The 9,882-nt window shown below is 41.9% G+C and overlaps 1 long non-coding RNA gene across 1 annotated transcript; it reads left to right on the forward strand.

The window, feature by feature from the left end:
- Window positions 1–242: 242 nt before the first annotated feature.
- On the forward strand, window positions 243–6,485 carry LOC138372770 (uncharacterized). The gene is made up of 2 exons (XR_011230953.1): window positions 243–399; window positions 1,431–6,485. It is a non-coding gene; the product is annotated as an uncharacterized lncRNA (long non-coding RNA).
- The last annotated feature ends 3,397 nt before the right edge of the window (window positions 6,486–9,882 follow it).

Raw genomic sequence — 9,882 nt, forward strand, 5'->3', positions numbered from 1 at the left:
GTGAATTATTTGTATGTGAGGCGGCCTCATGTCAGGTGAGGTGAATGACGTCACGGGTAGTTGACCCATCAGGCCAAGCTAGTTGACCAGACCACACACTAGAAATTGAAGGGACGACGACGTTTCGGTCTGTCCTGGACCATTCTCAAGTCGATCGACTTGAGAATGGTCCAGGACGGACCGAAACGTCGTCGTCCCTTCAATTTCTAGTGTGTGGTCTGGTCAACATACTTCAGCCACGTTATTGTGACTCATCGCCAAGCTAGTCAAGAGGCGCGGCGGGCAGTGTGGCGCGGGCCGGCGTGGGGAGAGGTGCTGCTCAGCGCCCGCCTCATTGGTTTTACTAAATTAGTCACCTGGACAGTCCTGTGCATGAGGTTACCTGCGCCAGGCTTACAGGCAAGTTACTCTAGATGATGAGTAGTTTTATCACATTGTATTCTCTTGGTCTATAGTCTATATTTGTTGACTGTCTAAATAAGCATAGTTACAAGATGTTAAGACTTTATTTAAAATAATTAAATTAGCTCAGGTTTACTCATTTAAGATGATGATATTGAGTAATATACCTTTGTCTAGGTAGACTTTTGCCCTAGCTTAAGACTTTTGATGAAACTTATTAAAACAAAATTAAATTCTAAAACGACTACCGTGTGATTATCTATTCCACATCAGCGACTTGAGTGTCACCCATATCGTGAAATTGACCGCTCGACCAAACGCAGGTGGAAAAATGTCTACAAAATTATTATAGTTAAATTCTGGCAGTTATAAGGTGTTTCTTGTGAACTCTTAAGATTTCATTCCTTGAAATATGGACCAAAGACTTTTATTCTAGTAACCGTCACATAACCCCCCCCCCCATACTCCCGGCCCATCTTATGTGAATGAAACTAGCCATCCTGAGTCAGTGTCGTCCACGCTGCAGCCAACCCCAGACACGCCTTAATTAACATTAACGTCCAGTGTAACCAAGTACTATATTGTGTCCAATATAAGTAAACATTAATGAATGCTAACTGTATATAGGTCTAGAATAGTTGTTGAATGAAATAATATCGCACGAGTGCATTCAGACCCTCGTCTCTCTCGCCTAATAAATAATATATAATAGGTCATATATCAAATACTATTTTAAAAAGTGTTAAAATGTATGAACTGTTGTGGGTCAGTGCACGAACGAGAATAGACTGACGGCTAAATGTGAAGCGTTCTTCACGTTCATATTTGGCTGCCGGGTTAACGACCCCTTGGCCGTTGTGTTGAGAACGGGCTGTGGATGAGTCAAGTCTGAGGTTGGGTTTTGCCATTCTGTGGTAAGTCTTTTTAGCTCAACCAATGTCTGACCTGATTGTCTTGCGGGATGGTTCTTAAACTTTACATGAAGATGTTCAGTTTACTATTTTGATATGTTTAATGTGAAATTTCAGGTATGTACGAGGGTGCATCAGTACAAGGGCACTGCAGGTATGGTCAACCAGACCCATGAAATTGGTCTCGTACAACAGCACTGCAGGTATGGAGGGATTCAAGTTTGAAATCTTCTCTCGAATCGCAGTTGGTCATTATGTAATGGGAAACATATTCCCGCCTCAGTACAATAGGTGAAGGGAACACGTCTTAATAATTTTAGTAGGTACACACTATACCTTGAAGCGGTTATCTTCTAATCGGTGTAGTCTAAAGCACTCCATGTGATAACCACTTCAGAGTGGAGAAAAATCTTCTGGCCCATAATTTGAACATTTAGTTGTGGTGTATCATATGGTTAATGTTACGCTAACAATTTCGATTACATTTCAATCATCTTCCCCTCCCTCCCCACCTCTCCCCATCTCTCCCCATCCATACTTGTTAGTCTGTCTTCTATCCCACCAGTCCAGTCAAATATAAATAAAAATACCCAAGAAAGTGATGCTTCAGCTTTGGTTAGGAGACTCTGGCGAGAGGAAAGCGTGAGGGGAAAGTATCGGGGCTAAACCTATCTAGCTGATAGGTTTAGTCCCGATACTGATAGTCGTACAGTTTCGTGAGATTAAGCACTTGCAGCTACGTGGTCATCGTCCTCATCTTGGACAAGGTATTGGTAGCCCCTGAACGCTGCGGCATTTTTGTAAATCGACAAATATTGTGATAAGGCGGCAGGCTCTATAAAGTGTTAGAGGTGAACGTTTCTGGGTCTTCGGAACGGGGTAACGTGGTGTTGCTGGTTTGTTGTTAGTGCTAAGTGCCCCTCATTATTGAGGGGAGAAATTATAAAATAACTGGCGGATCTACTAATGAATAATCAAGTGGCATATGGTTTATGCTGGGAAAGGAGCCATTACTAATGTCACTGGGGGATATTCCTTTTTCCCAAGCTAACAAAGAAGGCTCCGAAGGGAGCAAGTTCTAGGCCGGGTGTTCGCCGATGGTTTCCTTCATCCCAGACTAGAGCTTGTTAACTTTCTTTTGGATGCTTCCTGAAGCTGTAGAAATATATTACTTAGGTAGAACCATCCTTTTTAGATTGTATGTTTGTTCCCGTACAAGATGGTGTCGCTGGACAGGAGCCAGTGTCTTCGTTGCTTCTTGTATGGAGGATGCGGGGCAGCCTCTTGCTTTAAGGACTCTCCCAGAGCTCCTACAAGGCTTTACCCAGATTATTTTGCTCGCTAAATATACCTTTGACTCAGATTCTCGGGAAGAAAAATCATTGTATTAGAACTGTTGGATGATAGTTATAGCTTTGGGATTTGAGCAGCGGTCATCAGCAAAGCACTGCTCGAGAAATGTTCGAACGTGATCAGTTGAGCTGTGTAACAGCTCGTCCTCATAAAGAAAGGTTAAGGTCCATTCCATACACCTGCCAGACCTCCTGTTACGAATGGAAAAATGGTTTACACATAACTCACAACTGATGACGTTCAAACATTTCTTGAACAGTGCTTCACTGACGACTTTTGTTTCAACCACAATGTTGTAAATGCTTCACCCACGTATTACAGATACAAATAATCACCATGAGAAACTAAATGCCTAACTTAAACAATGCCTAAATATGCAAAGTATGCTAATATATAAAAATAATAACATGTATTTGAGAATGTCTATTTTGAATGAACAGCGTGTTATATGAATGCGCCTTTAGTGTCGACCACTGGGTGGAATAAAAACAATCGTTGGCTGGATTAACAATCATTTATCTTTTATTGATGAGACGGTCTGAGCGATGCATGAACTATTCTTGAACAGTGCTTCACTGACATCAGCTTCTCGAATAGCAAGTCTGTAAATGCTTCACTAGTGGACTACAAACACAAATCACCAAAAAGTCTAATCACATAATGTACGCCTAATATACATTGAATTTTATGGTATAATAAATTATGGGAACAAATGTTTTTATTACGGTGTTAAAGTTTATGAACGTCTCGTGGGACGGCCGCTGCTCTAACGAGCCTAGCCTGAGGACGAGTTGATTAGTGTGGCTGGTGTTCACTATAGTGTGTGGAGGCCGTCAAATGTTGCATGCATAAATATTTTTATCACAACAACACTAACACTTGCTCCGATCATCGTCCCTTTAATCTGGCAGTACGAATTGTTGTTCACCCTGAAGAGGGTGACCTCAGTTACATATACGAGGCACTGTTATTTGGGCCTTATTTGTGGTCCTGCAGACTCCACCTTCCCTTAGTTTTCCCGTAATTTTATCCCTAATTTAATACAAAAATTGTGCCAGTTCTCTGGCAGCCTTCCTGGTGTGCTTGGGTTTAGGTCCGACAAAAAGTGGGTCGTGTGCTTCAGTCTCGGGCTGTAGGTTAAGGAATGCCCCAAATGGCTTGTTTATTATCACATAGACCAACCAGGTCGTAACACTTGCAGGAGAGAATATTCGAAGTAACTAAATCTTTTGTATGGGACTTTACCTCTTTGTTGTATCAATATCTTTCTTCCGTTGTACCCGTAGTCGCCGTCTCTTCTGTAGCTCTCCTCTAATTCTCTCGCCCATAGTGTTTATTCAAAATCTAATGCTCCTCTGAGGCCAATTTTACACTTGGCGATCGTTCCCTTGCTTGTGACATGGTGTTCAATCAGATGACCTGGTTTCTATTTTAGGGGAAGAACCTTAGCGTGCTCTGGGGGGGGGGGGGGGGGAGGTAGCCTCTGTTATCAAATACCCGCAGGTCATCCCATGGTCTCAGTTGAAGCTGTAGCTGCTTTGTTGTGGAACTGGTCTTGATGACCAAGCGTCTCCTCCTCTTAGCCTCTTGGTTTGGGCCTGTCGTTGTCTCCGGTCTGTTTGCCATCTAACTTTATTAAATGAAGCTTTTATATTCTTTCATTCGACATGTATAAATTTTCTGCTGTAACCTGGGTTCCTTATGGATGAGTTAGGAGTATGTATTTGGTAATCCTTGTAATTCTTTGTCAAAGTCCATAAGTTATCCAAGTCTGCTTGGAGTACTAGTTTTATCATTATCACATACAGACAAGGTTAGAAGAGACTCCCAGGCTTCATGTTTTCACTCAGTTGATGGGGTCTGTCAATTCCGTGCTTGCTGCACGGTATTGGCTGGGTGGCCCCCGTCAGAAAAAGTACATCATTTGGTCTAGTTTCCCTTTGATCTTGTGAACGAATAGACAAATAAAACAAATAAATACCTAAACCAAAGATAATTCCATACACAAGTAATCTTTGTCTGTTTCATGTCATGGAAAAGTACCAAGGAGGTTAGGAGAACTGCCTTAACGTGTGAGTGAACCCTTCTGGCCTGGGAGCACGAAACTAACCCTCTGCAGACGGAGTCACAATAACGTGGCTGAAGTATGTTGACCAGACCACACACTAGGTGAATGGACGACGACGTTTCGGTCCGTCCTGGATCATTCTCAAGTCGATTGGGTTGATAGATTTCTAACAATCGACTTGAGAATGATCCAGGACGGACCGAAACGTCGTCGTCCCTTCACCTTCTAGTGTGGTCGGGTCAACAACTAACCCTCTGTTGTATCTCTGACTGGAACCACAGAGTTCCACTGACTGGTATAATCCACTCTGGTGATAAAGACATTGCAACGACGCTTGGAATATCCTTGACCATTCCAGCCAGAGGGCTGCCCATAGATACCCAGCAAGGCAGACTTCGGTCTCAGACCAAAGGATACAAGAGGGTGCAAGGATAGAAATGCTCTTCTGGAGATTCCAAGCTGATATAAAAGCGTGGAGACCATCTGGTCATACTCATTCGCACAACTTAACACAGTCGTGAAATTCCATTCTCTTCTACCAGGACAAAATTATGATTTCTCCTTACTCGTCTGGGTAATGTAGTCAATCATGTCTGTGCAGCCTTTATCCTTGATTTACTACCTATGGTATTTATATTATAAAATTTGTTTCTTTGTAATTCCCCTTTCGGTATGCCAGGCTTTGGCCTTCTGGTCACATGTAAGTTCTAGTACCATGAGTAAGTTATCCCCACTACCACCATATATTCAAATGTGAATAGTAATCACTCATTTCCCTGGGATAAAGTCAAACAGGTTCATAATTACCTTTAGTCACGTGAGTCCTCTTAAATGTTGGCTTGAAAAGTTAATTGTTGCCATGTCTAATAGTTTAGCTTGCGTTGTACCACTATACGGTTCTTGTATCTGTGCATGGTTGAAGTCCCCACTATTATTACCCGATAGATTTCTAACAGTCTACCCTTTGTTATAATAGGTACTGCTATGTTTGTCATAATCTTGCCGGGGCCTGTGTCGTTTAATGGAGGGTTATATATTACGGCTGCTGTTTTTGGTCCTCCCTTCGTCATGGTGCCTGTTATGTAGTCTCTGAACTCCTCGCACCCCAGGATATCCATCTCCTTGAAACACCAGTCCTTATCAGCAGGGCCACCACTCCTCTCCATCCTTCCCTCTGCAGTGTGTGGTGTAATGTTGGCGCCAGTACACAGCCTTCTGGCACTCCAGAATAACGGACAAAATAGTCAATGTGGTATTGGAGGAATCTTTCATTTTGTAGTCAGAAATATTTTGTCAGAAGTGGAAGGTCATTCCTAAATTTTATTTTCTGGTAAAGCCAATGTGTCGATGATTTTTAGTCTACTAACAGGTGTTGCCTTGATATATTGTGTGGTTAAAGTGCAGCTTCTCGGTATGTTAAGAACGTTCAGACCGGTTGGGGCTGACTGAGATTTTCCGTAGTGTCACAATCTGGAGGACGTTTTGTGCAGCCCTTATACATAGGTTTCGGATCTAAACAAATCACAGGTTTTATACCGGTGTTTTCAGGCCGTTCGGAGTTCTAGTTGGATCTTAAATTTTGATGAGGCAATTATTTAAAGTGTGACGGCTTTGGAAAGAGCAGAATTCTAATTAACCATCTTAGTGGCGGTTGTATATGGTACTTAAATTGTCGTGTACAAATGAAGATATCAGTGACAGGAATATTGCATTAAGGGGGCATATCGATGTAAAATTAAAAGTGGTTCAATTTGCTTATAAATTTTTTTATGAAATGGTTATAGAAAGGGCTGCAGCTGGTCCAAGTTTCATCATCAAACCCTAAACAGAAAAGGAGAAAAAAAACACAACGAATTATGCAACGAATTTTCAAAAAGTTTCAGGGAACACGTGTGTCAACTAAAATCATTTCAATAACACTCGGATATTAAATTGAGCACATAATAAAGGATTCTAGTGATCAGTTTTATCAAAAAAGTGTTTAGTGCAATAATATAATTTTTCAAAGTTACCCTACTAAAAAAATATGCAATATGATATTTATACATTTTTATAAAATCAACAAATAGACTTTGGACTAAAATGCCTACTAGAGTCTGTAGAAGCACAAACGCTACATATAAGGTGTAATTTACATGTAAATTGATTAATAAATGAAAGCTCTGAAGTAATTTGAAGGTGTAAATTACTTTCCAGAGTAAAATAAAGATCCAAGTTCGGCCACCTGTAGCTGAGCTTGACTTCGACAGATTTCGTTCATAATTGGCACCCTTGCAGATAAGCATCCATTGAGCAAGGTGTGCAAGTTTCATGCAAATCCCTTGATAACAAACGAGAAAAAAAAATTGGCCCCCCCCAAAAAAAAAAAAAAAAAAAAAATAAAAAAAAAAATTAAATATAAATATATTGAACATACATATTACAATTATTACAAGAGTTTGTGCTTCTACAGCACATAGTAGACATTTTAGTTGACACATGTGTTCCCTGAGATTATTTGAGAATGTTGAACATTCGTTGCATAATACGTTGTGTATTTTTTTTCTCCTTTTCTGTTTAGGGTGTGATGGTGAAACTTGGACCAGTTGCAGCCCTTTCTATAACCATTTCATAAAAAAATTTATAAGCAAATTGAACAATTTTAATTTATAACGATATTTTTTGATATGCCCCCTTAAAAGGAATGTTCAGTTTCATGAGATTGTAGACATTTTTACTCGGCCATTAATCATACAAGGAGTGAGGTGGTATGTTGCACCACTAAATAGTGTGTTAACGGCACATAATAATTTATCTCCGAGCAATGCTGGAGATGTAGGGTCTCCAATGACCTGAAGGGAAAAGGTAGTGTTGACTTGGATGATTCTCTCTAGTATGGTTGGAAGCTTCAGTTCTTTCCTCATGTTAATTCTTGTGCTTCTTGGGGCACCAAGAATTACCCTCATGGCTTCGTTCTATTCTAGTTTGCTTAAAACAGAGGCGGGGAAGCTAAGTGCATGGCATGATAATCAAGTAGGGATCTAACAAACATGTTGAATAATCTAACATTTAACATGTATACCAATATTCTTACTAGTAAGTATTTTCAGTGATTTGAATTTTAACCTAAGCTGTAGGTAGTTTACAATGTCACTGATACCTACTCAGGTATTTGTGCTGCCCAAATATTTGTATGGTTTGGTTGTTAACTTTGAAAGCAAGAGGCGCACTGGTTGTTTTCTGGGAGAAAGAGCAATGGATAAAGTTAAAGACCGAATTCAATGCTTTTAGCAGCGAGTGAATCAAGTAGAGATTGCAGTCTTGTTTTGTTTCAAATATCCAAACTGTCATCGACATAACAACTTTATCAGCAAGTGTGCAAATACCAGTTTTTGTGCATTAGGATATTGAACTGTGTTGGGCAAAGCGCCCTGCTCTGGGGTGTACATAAATCAAAAGGTGCAGAATGTTTACTTTTGACTCCCTTGAAAGAACTGAGGCAGTTCTGATACTCGGGTACCCTCATGAGCTATGTCAAGTCTTCCCTAAACTCCAAATGAAGCTAATTCTAAGATTTCTCTCACCTTTTTGCTGTATCAAAAAGGAGTTTAAGGTCAATAAATGCCACCTAAGAGCATGGGTCTTTTCTAGCAAAATATTCGGCAAATCAAATTTGAATGCTTCTTCAAGGAAGGAAACCATACAGGATAGGAGCAAGTTGGGGACTAATTTGAAACATTAACCTGTCGAGTATAATTCTCTCGAACTTTACACATAAAGGATGTCAGACATGGGTCTGAAGGCACACAGAAATCACATAATGTGATGTATAATGAGAAGGAGCTTGTGAGTAGGATTCGATCATCTGCTAAGGGTACTCCCAAGCATCCCAGGTTGGAATCCTTTTGACCATGTTGTGGTACAGTTGTCTAAGGTGCTTGCTTGGGAGTCCCTAGAGCTTAGGTTCGACTCCTCCTCACGGCTCCTACTTATTTTATCGTATGGATGAAAATGTTTGTGAATTTGGCTTGGGTATTGGTATTAGTCGGTATCCAGCGGTCAGGTAAGATACCATGCCTCAGACTTTGATTAAATAGTTCTAGCAGAGGACTATAGTAGGGCAATTGAGGATGTGGCAGATACCTTTTGTCCTGGTTTGCAAAACAATTGCAAGGATTGAAAACGTGGAAGAGTCACGTTGCAATGGTGTTCCTTACAAAGTTGCAAGTTTAGTAAACGGAAATTTTTTGAGTTGCAAAATAAAATAGTAGTTAAGGGCATAAGTTGTGAACGAAGTTAAAAGGGAAACCCAAATGATTCGTGTAGTTTTTCGAAATGTTTCATACATTAGGTAGTGGAAATATGGTTGTTCAACTGTAATTTTCATTGCAACACCCCCTCCCCGCTCAGCTCGTTGTCGCCGTGTGGGGGCTTAGTGGGCGGCTGCCGGAGTGTGATGCTCCTTGGGACAGTCCTCTGTCCTTTTCTAGCCTTGTGCTCCTGCTGCCGTCCTCTCCAATTCTGCTGGGCATCTTTTCCTTTTCCTTCTGTTTCGTTTTTCTCCCCCCTCTTCTCCTATCTGCTTGCCGTTTCCTACCGACCTTTTGCTCGTTCTGGTTCTTCCCTTGGACTTCTTCTATTTTGACGCCCGGGTGCTTGAGGAGGCATACTCATGCACCCGTAGAACTGCAGTACCCGACGTCGAGAGCGAGGGGAACCTTTTATTGTCAATCCCCACTTCGTCACTGAACCCGATCTCGACGGACTGTCGGTTTCTTAAGGTGGCGTTTGTGGGGCGTATACTCGCGACGCACCCCTAGGAGGCCCCGACAAGATCGGCGATAGCTTCTTGTTGAGTGTCCTGCCTCTAATTGTGGCTCCATGGTGGGTGTGGGGGCACATTCGTGAGTGAATTCTTTCTTTCGTCAAGATGATTACCCCTGCTTCGGCTTCTTCTGGTTTACCTTCTCAGGCTCGTGGGGTGGGCGACCAAGCCCCCGAGTCGGTCCGTATTGGAAGACCGGGCTCTGTAGCCTCCGCTGCATTGGGCCCCGACCTTGCTCCTCCTTTGGCCTCTCTGACTCCTTCCTCTGGCTCCCCTCCCTCCTCTGTGGTTGGGTCGAGCCCCAAGCCCCCAGTGGTGACTACCTCGTCCCCTGGCGCGGCTCC

This window comes from Procambarus clarkii, chromosome 39 (genome assembly GCF_040958095.1).
Source record: "Procambarus clarkii isolate CNS0578487 chromosome 39, FALCON_Pclarkii_2.0, whole genome shotgun sequence".
In the NCBI taxonomy this organism is placed as follows: domain Eukaryota; kingdom Metazoa; phylum Arthropoda; class Malacostraca; order Decapoda; family Cambaridae; genus Procambarus; species Procambarus clarkii.